Here is a 20,189-nt window from a genome sequence, read left to right as displayed (position 1 = left end):
TGGTATTTAAAGAACCAGGACAGAGGTCGTTCTTTTGCAGGCAACCCCCTGAGAACAAGTAATTGGGAACTTGGGGTTTCCCGTGGCCAATATCACACTGCCTTCTTCCCACCCCAGCACGCAGCAACCACTGTACCAGAGAAAAGACGGCAAATAGATGTTCCTTTTTTTTTTTTTTAAATAGGTACTTTTTTTTTAATGACCCTCCTATTTTTTAAAAATTAATTAATTAATTAATTAATTTTTGGCTGTGTTGGGTCTTCGTTTCTGTGCGAGGGCTTTCTCTAGTTGTGGCAAGTGGGGGCCACTCTTCATCGCGGTGCGCGGGCCTCTCACTATCGTGGCCTCTCTTGTTGCGGAGCACAGGCTCCAGATGCGCAGGCTCAGTAGTTGTGGCTCACAGGCCTAGTTGCTCCGCGGCATGTGGGATCTTCCCAGACCAGGGCTCGAACCCACGTCCCCTGCATTAGCAGGCAGACTCTCAACCACTGCGCCACCAGGGAAGCCCATAGATGTTGCTTTTATCTCTTATTTAGAATCACAAAGGCTATCGTTCCTCTCTATAGATGAAAACACAGTTGCTGTAGTCTGCCTTTTAGTCCAACCTCTCACAGCTCACACACAGCCTGAATTCGCTCGGGACATTTCTGAGAGTCAAGATTGTCTGTCAGAGGTAGAAAATAGGAGTTATTGAGCCTGAGAGCAGAAGTCAAATGACTTTCTGTAGTCCCTTTGCAACGGTGCTGGAGGAGAAATTCAAGCTTCCATGAAAATTGATGGCTTTGTTTCAGGCCATTAACCAACATTTCCTGAGGGCCTACCGTAGCAAGGCATGCAATGGGATCACGGCCCAAGGTCTCTGCCTTCTTAATCAGTGAAATCAAGCAAACTCTCTACTGATTGAACTTACTACATGCCAGGTGCTACACTAGGAAGCAAAAGAGGTAACTCCCTGCTGTCAAGCTGCTCAAGGATGAGTAGTAATTCAGTCATTATCCAGTAATTGCAATGAGGCAGGTTTGCTGCCTGGAAGGGGTCGAGCACAGGGTTTTCAAGCATCCACCAGAGAGGAGACGCAACAGGCTGAAGGTCAGGCTTACACTCTTTAACACACCTTTGCAGAGGAGCTAAAACAAATGCATCTAACTGATACCGCAGAGGACTTCCTGTTTTCTATGAAAACGGCCTCAAGCTATTGGAGGATGGCCACCCAGCTGGATTTGCAAACCCTCAGTGCCCAGGAGCATACAGTCAGCCAGCTCCTGGGGATACTTATATGGAGACCTATTGTCGACAGAGGGCATTATTTCCTCTTTGTTCCATATTCCAAGAGAAATCACCTCTGATGTCTTTAGCTCTACCAGGCTGCTCCCTTGGGCTCAGCCTGGATTCTTACATAGAACTTGGCAAGGCTGGTGGAAATAATTTTTCCTGGCCTCATGGGCATGTGAAAGGGCATGAGCATCAGGACCCTTCCAGGCTAGATTTGGGACTGCACCTCAGTAATACCCCACCTTTCCCTGGGGCCGAGTGTCCTCACAGGCCCCCTCCCCTGTGAAGCCACAAGTTGCTTGTGTCCAGGGTGGGAATGCAGCACAGACTTTCCTAGGTGCCCGGTTCCTTCCAGAGAAGAGAGTTTGGGAACAAGAGCCAGTGAATCATGAGGTCTGGGGGTGTTGGTGCTCTCCTAAGGCACACCGGCTTCTGTAGGCATCTCCGGAGCCTGCCGGTCCAGAAGTATCACCCGAATAACTATAGAGATCTGCCATGCATGGGGATCAAGAGGGGGTGGGAGCCCTGGCGCAGGATGTTCATGGCACAGGTAAGAACCAAAGGCAGCGGGTAGACTGGAGGAAGTCCAGCTGGGCTGAGCGCAGACATGGACTTGAATCCCAGTTCTGTCACTTGATGGCCAGGTGACCTGAGCAAAAGCCACTTAGGCTAACTGAGCCTCAGCTTCCTCGCCTGTGAAATGACTGTAAGAATGTGCTCTCAAAGGCTGTAGTGTGTTTTAAATGCAATCGCATATGCAAAGTTCCTAGAACACAGCAATTACACAATAAATGTATAAATAGTAGTAACAATAAATAGTAGCAACTGTTATTATTAGTTCAGAAATTTAAACCTGTGCAGCAGCTTAACCAGGCATCACCGACCCAGGCCACTGAGGGTCTGCTCTGCAGAGTCACAGGGGCTGTGTGGGGAAATGACACCCAGGCGAGGGACAAGGCTCCTGAGAGAGAGGGTGACAAAGGTTCTGACAACACATCGATGTCTGTGAACTGTACTGGCTTCAGAGCCCATCCTGACCTGTGGAATAGAAGACCTGAGAAAGCCAAACACGTTTGTATAAAGGATTTGTCCATCATCAGGGCAGAAGCCTTATCCTGGAGAGGTGAGAACAGGATAGAGGGAGAGAATTTTCCTTGGTGCACTACCAGGGGCGATGCCCTTCTTCTCTTACCACAGACATTAAGTAGCATATGATTGTATCACTGACAATCTACAGACGCCGTTGAAAAGGAGAAAGCAGCTCCAGGCAGCTGGAAGCCAGCCTGGCACTACATCTGGGTCTCGGTGTTGTCGGGAACTCTCCTGGGGCTCACAGCTGGGTCTTGGTGTTCTCTTGTGGAACCCAGTTTCACAGGATATCAACATCAGAATCATGTCTGAACACAGACAGAAACATGAACATTGTCCAAACCATGAAAATGACCAAATGTCCCCCCGTGCTGGCACTGTGAGTGATCCTTCCTTCTTTACCAATAACAGCTTTAGCCTTGCACGGGTCTTCTCTGCTTCTAGATAATAAGATTTATTAACATACTCGATCACAGAATTACCCCTATTTCCTGACATCTAACCCAGAGCAGCGTATTGCTTCCTTAACTCTCCCAAATCACCTAGAAGAAGCCCAGATCTTATTTACGTGCTTCCTAACACTCTCTCAAGCGAGGCCCCCACAATTCCTCAGGGTGCAGGTGCGCACTAGCTGCAACAGGCCAGCTTGTTCGACTGCTGGGATGCTCCTGGTGTTCTTTGGCTGGAAGGCACTGACACCCCAAAAGGCAGAAGAGCACACAGAAGAGGTGTAACTAAGAGGTCACAAAGCCGTTTCATAACCAATTGACGATTCCATACCATTGCTTCCAGAAGTCACACTCGCATATGTATATTTGCAGGCTTTTGTATCAGGATGTGAAAATGAAGGACCAAATTTAAATATACAAAGTCATTAAAAGGAGTTAAAATGTTCAAGTTCAGTTTTAAAGTTCTATCTAGCTAACTAGTTTACAAGGGCCGTTGGTCATCCTAAGATAATTCTACTCTCCCCACAAAGACCTGTATCACTTCCTGGCACCTGGATTGGGACCCAGCAGGAAGCATCAAGAGATGTGATATTCCCACCAGAACAGCCAGCCTGGGAGTCTGTGAGGCTGGCCCCAAGCCAGGTGTCCGTAGGGTCTCACCAGTCTTTGGTGGCAGCATGCCTCTGCTGTGGAGTAGGAAACCTGTGCTTTGGAAGTTGACACTAATTCTATGTGTATTTTCAATTTTGTTTCCTTGTTGTTCTTCAAAGTTGTTTTTTAAAGTATTTTGGAAATGTTAGCATGTCTCGGTTCTGCAAAGGGACCCCCGTTAGGGGGGGTCCCTTCATCTCTGCCTGATTCAGAGTTTTGAAGGGACAGCCACACATCCCTGGGGGCTGTGGGGAATGGTGACCACAGAGTGAGAGGACCCTAGAGGACGAGAGAAACTCACAGTCGCAGAGTTGGGTCTTCTTGGCTTTTATTCTAAAGATTTTCTAAGGAGTATATCTTCTCAACTTTAGGGAGTTCTGTACTTTACCAAAAGAAGGCATGGCTTTGTTGGCTATGCATGGATTGAGCCAAAGTGAAGAGGAAAAACCAAGGGAGACGTGAGGATGCACAGCTCAAAGTGAACGAAGGGAAGCCCAGGGCTGAGAAAAGCCTCTGCAGACTGTGAAATGGTCATTAAGATCTGGGTGGAGGGCCTCCCAGCTGTATCCTTTGTGAACAGCGCCCTCTAGAGCACAGTGCAATGGTGCCCTGAAACAGGGACCTTCTGGGGCAAGAAGCCCACAGTGTCTGCCCAGCCACAAGGGTGAAATCTCTTGCAAGCTGGGTTGTCCACTGGCTTGTTTACTGAGAAGCCAGTGTGGACATGAAGTCACTTGCCTCTGTCTGAAGAGGTGCAGGAGATGATTTTCAAAGCTTCATGTATGACTGGAATTTGCAGTGACCCAAGAGCTGCTGGCTTTGGGATTCCAGTTGTTGGGCTTGGAATTTGCCAAGTTGCCTTTGCTGGGCTCAGGATTGGGGGTGAAAACACAGTATGGAAGATACCTAGTAAAACACAACAAATATGGTTATCACCTGGAGAGAGATGACAGGTCCCTAGAGAATCCTGGGTGAAATTCCATTCAGTCTGTGCCAGGACCAGATGGAACCCTCTGCCATGGAAAGGGTGGGAGGGTCAGTTCTCAGGCCTCCACCACGCACTCAGGCCAGACCTCCTGAGAGTCACTGCACTAACCGTTGAATTCTAGTTTCTGGTGAACCTATAGCTGAGAATTAAATTAACACAAGGACCCAAAGGCATTTCTAGTCTCATGGCCTTTTATTCTCATTTCTATTCAAAAGAAATCCATTACAATGAAAAGATCATTATACAAGTCTAGATATAAACCTTATGCTGAAACCAAAACCAATAAATTGTGTTCTCGAAAGATAGTATATGAACAGAAATTGCTTGTGTATAGTAAGTTGTATGATATATGCACTAGAATATTAGATATTTAAAGGAAGCCTTTACTGAATAAGTTTATAAAGCAAAGAATCATTTTTTCAAATAAAAAAATCATTTTCTCACTTGTTTGGCTTGTAAAAGTATGTGTATTGGGGGATGAGTGTAGTTTGTTTTTCTGAAAACTGGACACATATGTAATAAAATAATTTTTAAATCTCTCTCAAGCACCCACCTCAAATGGCACTGACGTTTAATAAAAGAGTTTAATGTTTACCAAAAGTTGTATTTATATGTGTGCAGAGACCCCGTTATTAGTCTGACCCTTCTAGCTCTCTGTGGTTTGGGTTGGTATTACATCAATTCAGTCTTTCCAGCCCCAAAAAGGAATGAATTCCATGTGGACTAGAGACTCTGAACATGCTTTCCTGAGTGTCTGCAACCAGAAAGCACACTTGGTTTTTAAGAAAACATATAGAATCCCAAACCTTGAAGATTTATAATATAGGAATCATTCTGATGCCTCGAGTTTGGCCCTGGGGGGCTATTAGTCATGATGCTGTGCCCACAGGTGAAGGGTGTCGTGTTGGTCCATCCCCGCTCCAAGAGACATGCAAAGAGAAGGCGCAGAACCGCAGGTTCCTGAGTTTGGAGGGGACCTCTGGGGGCCTTTCAGTCCTATATTCTAGCTTATGTTTCCTGTCACTGCCCCAGCAACGGGCCTACAGGGCAGGATTTAAGAGGTGGGTGTGTGGGGTTTGAATCTGGAGTCAGTCACTCACTAGCCCTAACTCGGGGTACCATCCAATCTCTCAGTGTGTCGATTTTCTCATCTGAAAAATGGGCCCATTCATATCTATTACAGATGGGTGGAAAGAGCTCAGGCAGCACTTAGGCACGGAAAGTGATCCAGCCATTAACACCTTCAGGAATGCAACCTCCAGCTCTAATTTCTCTGTCAAGTTACAGCCATACATTGAATGAAAGATCCAACCGTGTCATTATCTGAGATGCCTTTAAATTCTGGGCTTCTCTTCACCAGTGTCCGGGCTGCAATAGCAGCATGCTTCTCAGAAAGGTAATGAGAAGGGCAAGGCTCTAACCACAGGGCAGGGGATTAGCTGCAGAGCCCACCCTCCTGTGGATTCTGCTGCTCTGCCCCGGGAGCTTCTGAGGGTCAATGATTACCAGCTTTGGCTTGGGTTCCGCCGAGCCAAGGGAGTTGCATTAATGGGGCGGCACGTCACCCACCCTCCCATGTCCAAGAACTTTCTGGGAAAGCCCTGGAGGCAGAGGGAAGCAGACTCAGCAGCCCCCATGACCCTGTAGTTCCGTGTCCTAGAGCCGTCCTTGGGCCTGTGCTGAATTCCTCTATTTGGGGCTCTTCTTGTCACCGGGCAGGGCCCAACCCAGGGGATCCTCTCAGAGTGGGGACATTGCTGCAGAGACGTCCCACCCGCCTCCTCACAGTTTGACGAGCTATGCCAGCAACTGTCTTGCGTGGCTCTTGGCAAGTGTCTGCCCCTGAAACAAGAGAGCGAGCAGGAGGAGGGCCTCCCCCAGACTCAGAGCCGGGCCAGGGTGGGCAAACCTGAGGCCTCGCCGAGACCTGCCCCCGAGAGGGCCCACGGAGCCCACGGCAGTCCTGATGACGCACTTTTCCTCATTCCTCTCCTCTCTTTTTACTCACTGGTGTGTACAGTGTCCTGGAAAAGGTGAAGTGAAATTCCACTTTACTTCCTCTTATTTGCCCTTCTAGTTGTAATCAAACTGAATCACAAGAAGTTTTTCCGTCTCAGAAACGTTACTTAACCTCTCCGCAGTTTTTCCTAATAAACTGGTGATTATAACGCCTATTTGTTGCCAAGGGGATTCACTGGAAAATACACATGTCCACACAAAAGCCTGTGCACAAATGTTGATAGTGGCATTGTTCATAACAGCCAGAAATTGGAAACAGCTCAAATGTCCATCTACCGATGAATCAATAAATAAATGGGGTTTGTCCATACAATGGAATATTATTCGACCATAAAAAAGGGATGAAGTACTGATACATGCTACAAAGTGGTGAATTTTGAAAGCATTGTGCTAAGTGAAAGCGGCCAGATATGGAGTTTTTCCATTTGTACAAATGTGTAGAACGGACAAATCTACATAGAGAGAAAGTTAGATCAGTAGTTCCCAGTGGTGGGGGGAGAGGGAAGTGGGGAGTGACTGTAATGGGTACGGAGTGTCTTTTTTGAAGTGATGAAACAATTCTAATATTGATGGTGGTGATGGTTGTCCAATTTTGTGACTATATCCAAACCCCACTATTGTAGCTTTAAATGGGTGGATTTCATGGTATAGGAATTATATATTATATTATATCATATTATATCAATATTGTATTGTATCGTATCATATTGTACTATTTCAATAGAGCCGGTACAGGAAAAATCCACATCAAGTACCTCTTGCACGGCAGGACTCGGCAAACTGCCCCCATCTGTGTCCTGCCTCTCCAATTCCTTCCTCTCCATCTCTTCTCCTCCCTTCTCTCCCAGCGCCAGCCGGAAACACCACCCTCGGCCCTTGTAGGGCCCTCGACTGACCTTGGCCCCCTCCTCCTATAGCAAGTGCCACCGTGATTCTGGAGGCACCACATCCAAATTATTTCCTTGGTCATAAGAGTCTGGAGGCGCCCAAAGATGCTTCTGTCCATCCTCACCCTCAACATGCGCTCTGCCTGCAAAAGGAGAGACTGCGCCTCTCCCGGCATCCGTGGGACAAACCCTTCTCCTCCAGCCCGGCCGGCGGTGACTGGGGCAGCAGCCGAGGCAGAGAGTGGTGCCGCCCCCGCTGTCCACCCTCGCCTGGGTCCCACAGGCCGTGACCCTGACCTGGCAGCTCAGGGTTTAGCCCCGGGTCAGCTCTGCCCACTCGCCCCTCACAGCTCCCAGGGAAGGAGGTCGGGCCAAGGTCCTGAGCTTGGGAGCAGGTCTACCGTCCCCCAAGCACCACAGGCCCGCGGACCCACGCGCCATCTGATGGGTCGCCCGGAGGCAGACGGGCATTCACGTGACCTTGGCCTCGTCAGGCTGCCCCTCGGCCCACTGTGCTGGCCACGCCTGCCCACACTCCCTCACCCTCTTTCACCCTCGTGGGAGCTCAGTTCCATTCTCTCCTGCTCTTTCCTTCACGCAGGACATTTTTTTTTTTTAATATTTTTTTTGATCTGCACCATTTTTGAAGTCTTTATTGAATCTGTTACAATATTGCTTCTGTTTTATGTTTCGGGTTTTTTTGTCTGCGAGGCTCTTGGGATCGTAGCTCCCCGACCAGGGATCGAACCGCACCCCCTGCATCGGAAGGTGCAGTCTTAACCGCTGCACCGCCAGGGCAGTCCCCTTTACTCAGTACATTTTTTAATCTTCATTTTTTCTTGACCTTTGTTCCTTGCCCATGGCCCTTGTTGTATTCCTGGAGTCAGTGACATTAGTTATCCATCCTTAGACCGACCTCTGTGGAGACTCAGCTACCTGACAAATGAACCAGAATCCCATCGCACCACTGAAACCACTCGCGAGGCCACATTCCCCCACCTCCTTCCGCCTGCCCACACACACGGAGGAGGGAGGAGGGGGCGTGGAGCAGCTTAGGATGGGAGGGGGGTCTTGGCTGCCTCCTTGGTGACAGCTGGGGGGAAGAGTGTGTGGAGGCCAAATTCAGGGCCTCTCAAAGGAGGGACAGAAAACCACCCACTGTGCATTCCCGGAGGTTGGCCCGGCCCCTTTCTCAAGGGCAGGGCTGGATTTCCATGTACGCTTCCTGAACACGGGCCACCCCTCTCTATTTTCAGTTGCCGACCTTAAAAAAAAAAAACCTCACCTGCATTAACATAGATCACAATGACCTGTTTGATGACACACCATCAGGACCAATCCTGGATCATCACAAATAAATGACATTTTGGGGGCAAAGAAACTAAAGTATGACCCTTGTCCCATGGTGAGAACTACTTCCTACAAAAAGAAGAAGAGGCCAGTCTACCTGGAGGGCCTGTACAGCCTCCCCGGAGTCTCTGCTGGCCTTGAAACACGTGGTCTGGAGTCAGACTTGAATTCCAGCTCTGCTGCTGACTGATGCCTGTCTGAGCTGACTGCCTGCGTTTTCACAGACCTAATTTCCCAATGTAATCTATTAAACCTGGAAATAAACAAGACAAAACGGAAAGTCACTAAGAAAAGCTTAGGATCAATAAAGACCCTGGAGTTTGTGGTGAGTTCTGTTTGCTTCTTCCTTCCTTCCTTCCTTCCCTCCTTCCTTCCTTCCTTCCTTCCCTCCTCCCTTCCTTCCTTCCTTTCTTTTTCTGTCTGTGTATCTTGCTGCTCTGCACAGCCCTAAATTGCAGAGCCAAAGCCACTGTTTCCTGGTTCATTTTTCCAGTCCATCCACACTCCCAATAACTGAACCCATTTTCAGCAATGGGTTTTTCACAGCATCACCCTAGTCCTGGCTTGGTCCCCTTTGCTCGGGCTCCCCTGGGCCAGATGGAGAAGCAAGGATGGAAGGAAGGCCACTAGGAATTGCAAAGACCAGTGGACTTAGCACTGACCGAAATGCTGGCTCCCCGGTGCCTGTGGGGTGTGGGGTCCGAGCTGTGGGCGCTAAGACTGAGAACATCATTGCAGAAGGCCAGTAGGTGGGGCTGGCAAAGCAAAGAGGGGGTTCAGCAGGTGTCACAAAGGTAGTGAAGGTCAGGCTGGAAGGTGGTGTGGACTCCGTTTAAACCCCACTCCTTCCACTTGTCAACAGGATAAATGACTTTGCTTCTCTGAACCTGAGTGTTCTCCATGAACGTGGAGATAAGAATGCCTGTTTCACAAGCTGAGACGGGCTTCAGTGTAAGAACACACAGCAGAGAGTCCAGCACGTGGGGACTTCAGTGAGGTCAGCTTCCTTCCGTGCTTGGCAGAGTTGAGGAGCCTTCATGAAGAGACAGCCAGTGTTGACTTGGCATTTGAGGAATAATTTGAACTCCCAGGTCTGGTTTGGAGGAGGCGGCTGGCTCGCCTGCCAGATCCAAGGACAGACTCGGAAGGGCCCACGTGAGCTGCAGAGAAAATGCAGGGGCGGGCGTGTGGCCCCGTGGGGGGAGATGCCAGGCCATGGGCAGTATTCTTCTGCCTCTGTTAGCCCTGTCCTGCCTGGCTCTTCAAGAAGGCTCTCCCCCCAGAACCTCTGGGAGGGGAAGGCAGCGGGCTCCTGGTTGCTTTAAGGGGGCCTGTAAGGAGCGTGTTTGCAAACATGAAGCCCAAAGGGTGAAGACTGTTTATTTGGCTGCTAGGGAAAAATAACAAAGCTGGGGGGAAAGACTGACGATCAAAAAGAAAAAGATTGCCCATAAAACGACCAGATTAGATTAGACCACGAAGATCCAATTATGCCAGACCAATTGAATTTCCTCTGAGGTTAGCATGACCAGCCTTCCAGAAGCAGAGGCTGCTGGAGCACAGGGCTTGTGATTGGCACCTGGCACAATCCTTTCTCCAAAAGCTCTTAGCAGGAGTTCAGACCCCACGAGCCCTGGGTGGGGTTGAGAGGTGCATCTCCACCGGGCATCTGTGGCTGAGATTCTACTCTTAAAAAATGTCCCTAGCACCCTCTTCTTTTCTTTCTTAGCACCAAATAGAGTTTATTATATATTTATTTTGTTGAATTCGTGCCTTCCTCAGCTCTGTCAATGGCAAAACAATTGAGGAAAACTTGATTCAATCTTGATTCTTTTCTGTCTCTCATCCCTACATCCAATCCATCAGCAAGTCTTCTCTGCTCTTCCTACAAAGTATATTCAGAAGCTCTTTGTCCCCTTGGCTCCATCCCCATCACTGCCACTGCTGTCCAAACCACCATCACTCCTGCTTTAGCTGCAGAAATCACCTGCTCACTCATGTCTCTGCTGTCTCTCTCTCCTCACCCGGACACACTCGCCAGGTCAGAGGCAGGTATTTCTCGTGTAAATCAGATCGTGTTGCTGCCTGGCGGAAGCCTTCCTTGGCATCCCCTCGTCCTAACCACCACAAGGTCCTGTATAACCCGGGCTCTGCCCAGACCTACCTCACGTCACTGTGCTTCCACCAATGGTGCTACTCAGACCACGTGCCACACTGCCCCTGCCCTGGTCTTTCGCACCTGCTGTTCCCTCCTTTGGGGCTGTCCTGGCTCCTTTCCGTCCGTCAGGACTCAGTTCCGTGGTCACCTCCTCTGAGGGCCGATCAGCATCCAATCCCAGGTGGAACCGTGGCCTCAGTCAACCCCGCTGCTCGCATCTCATCAATATCAGATGTCATCTCATTTATCTGCCTATTTATTATGTGCTCACTTCTTGTCTAGCTCCCCTCTAGTCGAACATATCAACTCCACGAAAGCAGCCTGTCTTGCTTTCCTCTGAATTCTCAGCTCCCAGATCCACCATTAGAGAAACTCTACAAATAGTTCTCAAAAGAGTAAAAGTTCGTGCCCTCCTCTGGCTGGAAGTGCACAAGCGCAGGGACGTGGTGTGATCTGTTCACAACTTTATATCCAGCGCCACCCACTGGACTCCATTGCCCCCTTAGAGAGAGAGGGGAGAGAGAGAGAGAGAGAAAGAGAAAGAGAGAGAGAAGCTATTTTCCTCCAAGATGCAGCTGAACATGATTTTTACTTGTTCACGCAAATAATGATGAAGTAAACATCCAGTGATGGTATGAAAACAACTCGTGGTGAATTCATAAATGCCAAGTCCAAGAGGTGACAGGGAGATAGTGCATGCTCCTATCATATGCATTTGTGGGCATTTTCCCCCCTAATCTTTTAAAGTTAAGTTTAGGTTTTCTACTGTGTGCAGTGGCACATAAACTTCATGTATTTTGAACTCAATATTGTGCATGGAAATGTGTGTAAGAAATAGATGTGTTTCTGAGTGTTCGTTCCCATGATCAAAAAACTACCCATTTTGGGGACTTCCCTGGCAGTTGAGTGGTTAAGACTTTGTGCTCCCAACGCAGGGGGCGTGGGTTCCATCCCCGGTCGGGGAACTAAGATCCTGTATGCCACATGGCGTGGCCAAAAAAAAAAAAAAAATTTTTTTTACTGTTTATTTTTAGCGTTTATTCACATGGTCAAGGGTTTTAAAGTTTTTAAAAGTGTAGAAGCAGCTGAAATATATTCAAAGCTCAGAGACTCTGACGAAAATGTGAATGAGATAGAGCCAATGAAGTGCAAGGCTCAGGGAGTCTGGGTGATGGAGAGGACGGTAGGGAGCCCTGGCCAGCAAGAGCAGCTGGAAATGAGGGGACACTTGACCAAGTAGGGGTACCCAGAGGAAAACCCCCGCTCCGAGGGAACAAGCAATACAGTGGTGAGTCCTGAAATAAAGGACACAGGAAAGGGCTTCCCTGGTGGCGCAGCGGTTGAGAATCTGCCTGCCAATGCAGGGGACATGGGTTCGAGCCCTGGTCTGGGAAGATCCCACATGCCGCGGAGCGACTAGGCCCGTGAGACACAATTACTGAGCCTGCGCGTCTGGAGCTTGTGCTCCGCAACAAGAGAGGCCACGACAGTGAGAGGCCCGTGCACCGCGATGAAGAGTGGCCCCCGCTTGCCGCAACGAGAGAAAGCCCTCGCACAGAAATGAAGACCCAACACAGCCAAAAATAAAATATAAATAAATAAAAATTAAAAAAAAAAAAGGACACAGGAGAATGGCTGTTAAAGAAGTCACCTACACACCACCATGTTTGCTTGTTTGTTTTAATTAAAGTGTAGTTGATTTGCAGTATCATGTTAGTTTCAGGTGTACAGCAAAGTGATTCAGTTATACATATATATGTATCTATCTAAATATTTTATTCTTTTCCATTATAGGTTATTACAAGGTATTGAATACAGTTCCTTCTGCTATATGGTAGGTCCTTGTTGTTTAACTATTTTGTATATAGGAGTGTGTATCTGTTAATCCCAACCGCCTAATTTATCCCTCCCCCCCCTTCCCCTTTGGTAACCATAAGTTTGTTTTCTACATCTGCACATCACCATGTTTTATGGACAGTTAACCATTGTCAGAAAGCTATCTGTCTCTCTGGCTACAGTTAGTGTTTGTTGAATGAGTGAACTGTTGAATGAATGAAGAATGGGAAGCGGGTCAATCTTCCCGTGTTATCTGAAGAGAAAAGGAGATAAGACGGACAAAAGTAACTGGCGATTAATGAAAGTTCCATCAGGGACTTCCCTGATGGTGCAGTGGTTAAGACTCCGCGCTCCCAATGCAGGGGACCCGGGTTCGATCCCTTGTCAGGGAACTAGATCCCACATGCATGCCGCAACCAAGGAGCACGACTGCTGCAACTAAGACCTCTCACAAAGAAGGAAAGAAGGAAGAGAGAGAGAGAGACAGAAAGAAAGAAAGAAAGAAAGAAACAAAGAAAGAAAGAAAGAAAGAAAGTTCTATCAAGCTTTCTTGAATCTAGTTTAATGTGAGGGTAGTTTTTCCTCTAACCCACAGATCAACAATAGCGAACATTTATGTTCTGGGCACTCTCCATGTGTAAACTCTACAGTTACAGCTGCTCTATGACTTACACAGTATCATCATTATTCCCAGGGTATAGAGGAGAAAATCAGAGGTCAGAGAAGCCAAGTTATTGACCCATGTTCCCGGAGCTAGGAAGTTAGAATTCAGCTACTGTAGCTTCCTCTGGTGGGATATGTGTCCGCCTTCTGCTTAGTTATTGGAAGAAACTCATTAAAATGCATCCCTTCCAATGTGACTTTCTTTGGCACAGACGGAAGGCGGGCGGTGTGTCCCCTAAAAGATCCCCTTCCAGCCAGGCAGAGCACCTCTCACACGTGGCTGGAGGAACGCTGCAGGGTTTGATTTTGCTTTACAGGATTGGGGCAGAAGGGTTGAAATCATAGCGGAGGAAAAAGAATGAACTCTTATTGCATGTCTGCACATGCCAGAGACTGTGTTGTGGGCTTTGCAGAAATTAGTCCATTCAATCCTCACAGTGACCCCATGAAGTAGGTATAATTATCTCTATTTTACAAGGAAGGGCACTGAGGTATGGAGAGGTTAAACAGCTCAGATGAGTCAGAGCTGGGATGGGAACCCAAGTCTTCTTGAATCCTTCTACCAGAAGTTCCATAAAGATTGAATCAATTCTGGTCTAGGGTCAGGGAGGAAAGGCAGGAAGGCCTTGGGGAAAGACAGGCCCTCCTCTGTTTCCCTCTTTCTTTCCTTGCTTGCTTGCTCTTTCTTTGCTTGTTCCTTCCTTGTTTTCCTTCTGTCAATAAATATTTACTGAGAGTCTATCACATGCCCAGCTCCGTGCTGCGAGCTGGGGATAGAGCAGGAACAAGATTGGTACTCAGGGAGGTGGAGAGAACAGGACAGATAACAAAAAGGAACCAAATAAACAGGGTAATTATAGATGGCGATAAGGGCTGAGAAAGCCATGGCAACAAGGGGTGACCTTGACAAGTGGCAGTGAGTAGAGGGCACCAGGAGCTAAAGATGGTGGGGGGAAGCAATGCCACGATGAGAGAGGGCAGGTCCTCCCCCAGGCCCGAGGCGAGCCGAACTCGGCCTCCTCCCAAGCCGCACCTGCTGGCTCCTACCCAGGGCGTTGCTCAGAGAGTTTTAGCACTTCAGGCAGACCTAGGAAACCTGCCCTGCCTGCACCCCCAGATGGGCACAAAGCCAGCTGCAGTCTTCCCATTTGTCAGATGACAATAATAACATATCTACCTCCCGAGGCCATCATACAAATTAAATGACGGAGCGTTTGGGAGAGTTCAGGCAAATGAGTGACACACTATAGAAAAGTGAGCTGGAATCGTAGCAAGAGGGAGTTCAGTTAGACACAAGGAAGAACTTTCTGATGGAAAGGATGATATGATGCACAGCAGGTTTCCAATGAAGAATCTTATCTATATTGACCATTTAAAATAGAAGCAATAGGGTTAGCAGATGTAAGCTATTATATATAGGATGCATAAACAACAAGGTCCTACTGTATAGCACAGGGAACTATATTCAATATCCTGGGATAAACCATCATGGAAAAGAATATGGAAAAACGAATGTATATATATATGTATAACTGAATCACTTTGTTGTACAGCAGAAATTAACACAACATTGTAAATCCCCTATACTTCAATTTAAAAAATTAAAATAAAAATAATTTTTAAAAAGTTAAAAAATAAAATAGAAGTGATAACTATCTGTCTCAGATAAGGGCCTGACCCTCCATAGGCTTCGTTGTGTGGAGTGAATAAATGTAGAAACGGATGAATTTTTAAATGCAGGAAGAGGCAACTTAAAGAACTCAAGAAGTCTCTTTGCTAGTTCTAAGTCAGGGATTCCAGAAGCTTCTCTCTGAACAAAAGTGAAGGCACCGCCCATTGGACCCCATGCACACAGGACCCTGGAGACCAGCTGACCCAGCTCCTGCGACTGCGCCCCTCCCCAGCCCTCCCCGCACCTGCGCTGCAACCCCACTGTGCACCCTGCCCGGGATTACTCTCATTAACTCCGGGCCGGGGACCAGGGAGCGTCCACAGTGCACAGGCAAAACCAGCATCTTTCTGTGGGTGTCGTGCCTTCTCTCCATCCCCCATCACAGCCGGGCCTGGAAATGGCTCAGCATCTGGTCGCTAGTCACCAGATGCATGGTGTTTACTGTGTCTGTCTTGGGAGCTTGGCCTGCCTGCGGTCTGGCTGCTGGAGTCCCTGCGGCCCCTCACCCACAGGGCTAAGCCGGCAGAGGCAGGACCCGCTGCACCGCCAGCTTCCGCCCAGGCTCTGTCACGAGTAAAGCAGGCGGCCGAGGGGATTAAAGAGGCCTGCTTCCCCAAGCAGCTCTGTCTGGTAGCTGCAGGTGGGGACCAGGGATCAGGCAGGGGATGGGGACAGAACAAGAGTACAAGTAAGGAGTCAGCAGGGAGAGGAGGGGAGGCTTGGAAGAGACGGGGCCTTGACCCCTTGGTTGCCAGGGTTATGGTACCTCTGGGGTCTCTGGGGCCTGGGCAGGAAGGAAGCTTCCAGGCGGCTGGTTTATGGGGTGCTTCCAGGGGGCCTGAAGAAAGGCTTAGCCAGGGGAGGTGGCCGGAAGTGTCTGTCCTGGGTCCACACTTAAGCTAAGAATCAGATACCTGCCCCTTCGAGCCACCAAAGGCAGTGGGATCGCTGGGGACTCGCCTCCTTGCTGCCAGAGCACAAGACCAAGAGTGAGGGGCTCATGGTTGCTCCCTCCAGGACCTGGGGTGGGAAAAGACTTCAAGTCCACCCTGCCTGTGGGCAGGCAGCCCCTGAACCCCTCCCCCAGAGAGACGGACGCTGGTTCCCTGTCTGTATAAGGAACGTCTCCCTCTGAAACCCATTCCTGCCTCTCAGCACCCAGATTCCCCCTGATACCTAACCCACATCCTCAGGCTGAGATTTGCATCTACTCTCCTCTTGCCTTCAGCAGGTATGAGAAAACCAGCCCTTCCCATGTTAGGGAGCAGTTTTAGCCCACATCCCTCGGCGACCTTCTCAAATGACAGCCTGTTTCTCAGCCTCCCTTCCCTGTCACGAGAGTCAACTCCCGGGAAGGAATTTGCCCACTTCATGCCCTGAGTGACGAATCTCTCCGCTCACATGGCTCCAGGCACAAGCCTGGCCTGGGCCCCCTTCCCTACCCTCCCCACACCCCCCTCTCACTGCCACCAGGTCCTTAAAGAAACATCCTTGTCTGTAGAAGTCCAAAACTGCAAATAGCACCACAGGCCAAAGGAAATCATGTATTAATAAAAAGGTGAATAAAATCCAAATCTTGGACACAGTTCTCTCCACTTCTCAGCTGGACTCCTTCCCCAGGGGACTCCATCCTGTCCGTGTCTTGACAGCAGTGAGCGCCCGCACCGCCTGAAGGAAACCCCGTGCTCTCACCCACGATGATTTTGGATAAAGGAGCGCAAGAGCCCCAGACTCTACAGGGATGCTCGGAATGGTCCAGGTAAGCACTCTGAGTTAGGATCTCTCAGAGCTGCCCTCTCCTCTCCATCAAAGGGGATGGAGCAGTTGGGAGAGGGGACCAGCCTTCTCTCCTCGACACCCCTCCCGCCCATCCCACTGGGGCCACTCTGGGAGCAGACTGGGTGGGAGGGGAGAGCCCAGCCCCATGGGGTAGAATGTGCCCCTCCCAAGCCTCTCTCATTCCCACCTGTCTGTCCTCCCAGGGGCCCGAAATTTCTGCAAGGTAGGGACAGGGACCTCCCACTTTGGAAAGCCCAGCACAGCGTAGGCTTCCCCAGAGGTCTTCCGGGTGATCCCCTGACCACTCCTGTGACTTCTCTCTGAATCCGATTCCTGCCCTCTCCACCCCATGCATAGTTCATCAGCGGTCCAACCCCTCAGAACCTCTGAATCCCCTGATTCCCGACACGGTTGATTACCTTCCAGCACAAGCCAGGGATTACTCTTATCTCTCCCAACATCTTATCAGTGACTCGGAGCCCAAAAGGCCACATTTCGGGGAGTCTTTGCCTATGAGAATCTAGCAACAGTTATTCATAGTTTCCAAGCTCTGTCAAGCTCCTCAAGGACAAATGGCAGATCTGGACGGAGCCAGAAAGCTCCCGAGCGTTTAATCAAGGGCAGCGAAGCATTAGTCTTCCCCGAGGGTAGTCACCTGAGAGAGCTGTGGTGGTTCCTGCTGCAAAGACGTACTAACCTGCTGCTTTCAACCGTGTTGTGTTGCATATTTAAATCTGCTGCCTGGGGATACGGTGGCACATTGATACCCCCTGGTAGACACAATTCCTGAACCTGAGCTAAGAAACATTGGTGTTTGTGCAATTGGAAGAGAGGGAAGGCCACGGATGGACATTGGAAAATTCTGAATACATGGAAATTTCTGGCTTGTATATTTCAGAGTATTCAAAAAGAATGTTCTCTTAAAGCCTAAATGGGTCACCTGCCTCTATGAATGTTTACAAGGCTGAATAACTGCAGGTCGGAACCTGGGCAGACACATGCCCACCGGGGCAGACCACACACTGGGGAACCAATTTAGGGAACAAACAACAGGCTTCCTTGAGTGAGGAAGTTACAGATCCAAAGCCCTGTTGGGTGAATTCAGGTTTCTGCTTTACCTGGGGACACTGGAAAGTCTTGGACCCTTCTAGTCCTTAGTTTCTTCTTTCCTACGATGAGTGAGCGAGGGTTCTGATGAACCCTTAGAATGATTGTTTAAAATTAGTTGTGCAAACTACTATATATAAAATAATCAACAAGGACCTACTGTATATAGCACAGGGAACTCCACTCAATACTCTGTAATAACCTATATGGGAAAAGAATCTGAAAAATAATAGATATATGTATATGTATAACTGAATCACACATGAAACTAACACAACACTGTGAATCAACTATACTACTCCAATATAAAATTAAAATCTTGTAAAAATCTGCCAAAAAAAGAATTCGTTTCAATGCTCTGTTTTTTAATGGGATGGTATTGGGTTAAGTTTTATATTAACAGCTAAAGCCCTTAGTTAGAGTTTTCAAGAAGGAACTACTTGGGGTAGAACATCTTTGGATTCTCAGCAGTCTTGAAGTTGCCCATTGTGTGCATTATTCTTGGTTTCTTTGTGCTGTTTTTCAAACAGACCCAGGGAGTTTCAGGGGCGAGGGCATCGCTCCCTTTGTCTGCTCGTGGATTCTGACAAGGCAGCAGCGAGGATGGGGAAAGTCCTCTGAACATCCTTCATAACAAAACCAGCGAGGATGGCTTAGGATCATTCCATCTGGAGCAGAGAATGGACTTTTCTGAGCCCCTTGACCTTAGGTTATTTTTTGCTTATTGTTGACTTTTCTAGGTCTACCTCCTATATGTCTCCCCAGGAATTTTTCTTTCATCTTTTTTTCTTTTTTTGAAGTTGTTTGTTTTTATTCTGTTTTGTTTCTCCCATTTCCATACACACTCCCTGCTTGTTCATGAAGATTATGAACTACATAATCAAGCCAACCACTTCTGCTGTCTGGAGCAGAGCTAATGTTACTCATGAATCGTATATAATCCAGGAGACAGAACAGACTGGGAAGGTCTGGTCCTTTTTTCTTTACTTATGGCTTTAGCCTAAGCCATCACTGCCCTGTACTTTCTTTTCTCAACCTATGAAATTTTAATGATTTTATTGACCTTGAGATGAAGGTAGATGGATGGTCCCTTGGAGCTGTCTCTTGACCCCCTTATCAGGCTGACCATCACCTCCACCTCTGAAGATGCCGAGCTGATGTGGGGAAAAGAGACAGTGGGAAGCAGAGTCTTTAAAACTAATTAATATATTCAACTATCCTCAATTAATTGTTGTGCAAACTTTGATTTCTGTGCCAATAAATTCATTCGGCTGTGACTTGAACTTGCAACACGATACATATTCTGGCATATTCTTCTTCTCGGGCCTGACAGAAACTAAACTGGAACACTTTGAGTCCTGTCTAGATCCCAGGAGTGACTTCCGGTCCAGGGAGAAAAGTCCTAGGGGCACCCGAAGTTGGCTAGTCTGACATGAGTCTATCCTCACTTAAACCCCAGCGGGCTGCTTTTTCCAGATCCTCTGAACTCTGAGATCTCACTATACGGGACCTGTCACCCACCTGCCAAGTGGAAGGAGGAGGGATATATGGTGGATGCTGGGGTCAGATAGACACGGGTCTGAATCCCAGCTCTGTCGCTCTCTGCCTGTGGGACCCGCCCAGAGCGTCTCAGACGCTGTGACTGGACAGGGGTCACGTGGACCCAGATGCTGTCCCCTCGCCCTGGGGTGGGGCTGGAGTGAGTGACCAGGCCTGAGATGGCAGCCTCTCCACTGACCCCAGCAAGGGGTGATTGTCTTATCAACGTCATCCTATTCCGTGTGGCCCCCTAGAAAAAACTCAGGAGACACGGACTTAAGCTCCCTTCCCTTTGTCCCTGTCATCTTTACCTCCCTGCAAAATGGGGCTGAAAAGAGCACCTACTCGAGACGTGCATGGACCTAGAGTCTGTCATACAGAGTGCAGTAAGCCAGAAAGAGAAGAACAAACATCGTATATTAATGAATGTATGTGGAATCTAGGAAAAGAGTACGGATGAACCTATTTGCAGGGCAGGAATAGAGACGTAGACGTAGAGAACGGACGTGTGGACACAGAGGGGGGAAGGAGAGGGTGGGATGAATTGAGAGATTAGGTTTGACATAAATACACTACCATGTGTAAAACAGATAGCTAGTGGGACCCTGCTGTATAGCACAGGGAGCTCAGCTCGGTGCTCTGTGACCACCTAGATGGGTGGGATAGGGGGGTGGGAAGGAGGTCCAAGAGGGAGGGGATATAGGTATGTATGCAGCTGATTCGCTTCATT

At 48.6% G+C, this 20,189-nt stretch overlaps 1 protein-coding gene across 6 annotated transcripts in view; it reads right to left on the bottom strand.

Annotated features, from left to right (window-relative positions):
- Window positions 1-20,189, bottom strand: part of KCNJ1 (potassium inwardly rectifying channel subfamily J member 1) — a 40,820-nt gene that overhangs the window by 7,180 nt on the left and 13,451 nt on the right. The window contains exons 1-2 of one of the 6 annotated variants that reach the window (XM_082476289.1): window positions 8,803-8,911; window positions 4,200-4,367 (exon numbers count right to left, since the gene is read on the bottom strand). The exons of 2 other annotated variants lie outside the window; for them this stretch is intronic. The gene's annotated coding sequence lies outside the window, so the exon portion shown is untranslated. 3 more of the 6 variants (XM_082476288.1, XR_014267875.1, XR_014267876.1) reach the window with 3 other exon arrangements.

Source organism: Balaenoptera physalus (genome assembly GCF_965194825.1).
Source record: "Balaenoptera physalus genome assembly, chromosome: 10".
In the NCBI taxonomy this organism is placed as follows: domain Eukaryota; kingdom Metazoa; phylum Chordata; class Mammalia; order Artiodactyla; family Balaenopteridae; genus Balaenoptera; species Balaenoptera physalus.
Note: the sequence above shows the minus strand (reverse complement) of the source record. Positions and strands in the feature narration are given on the sequence as shown.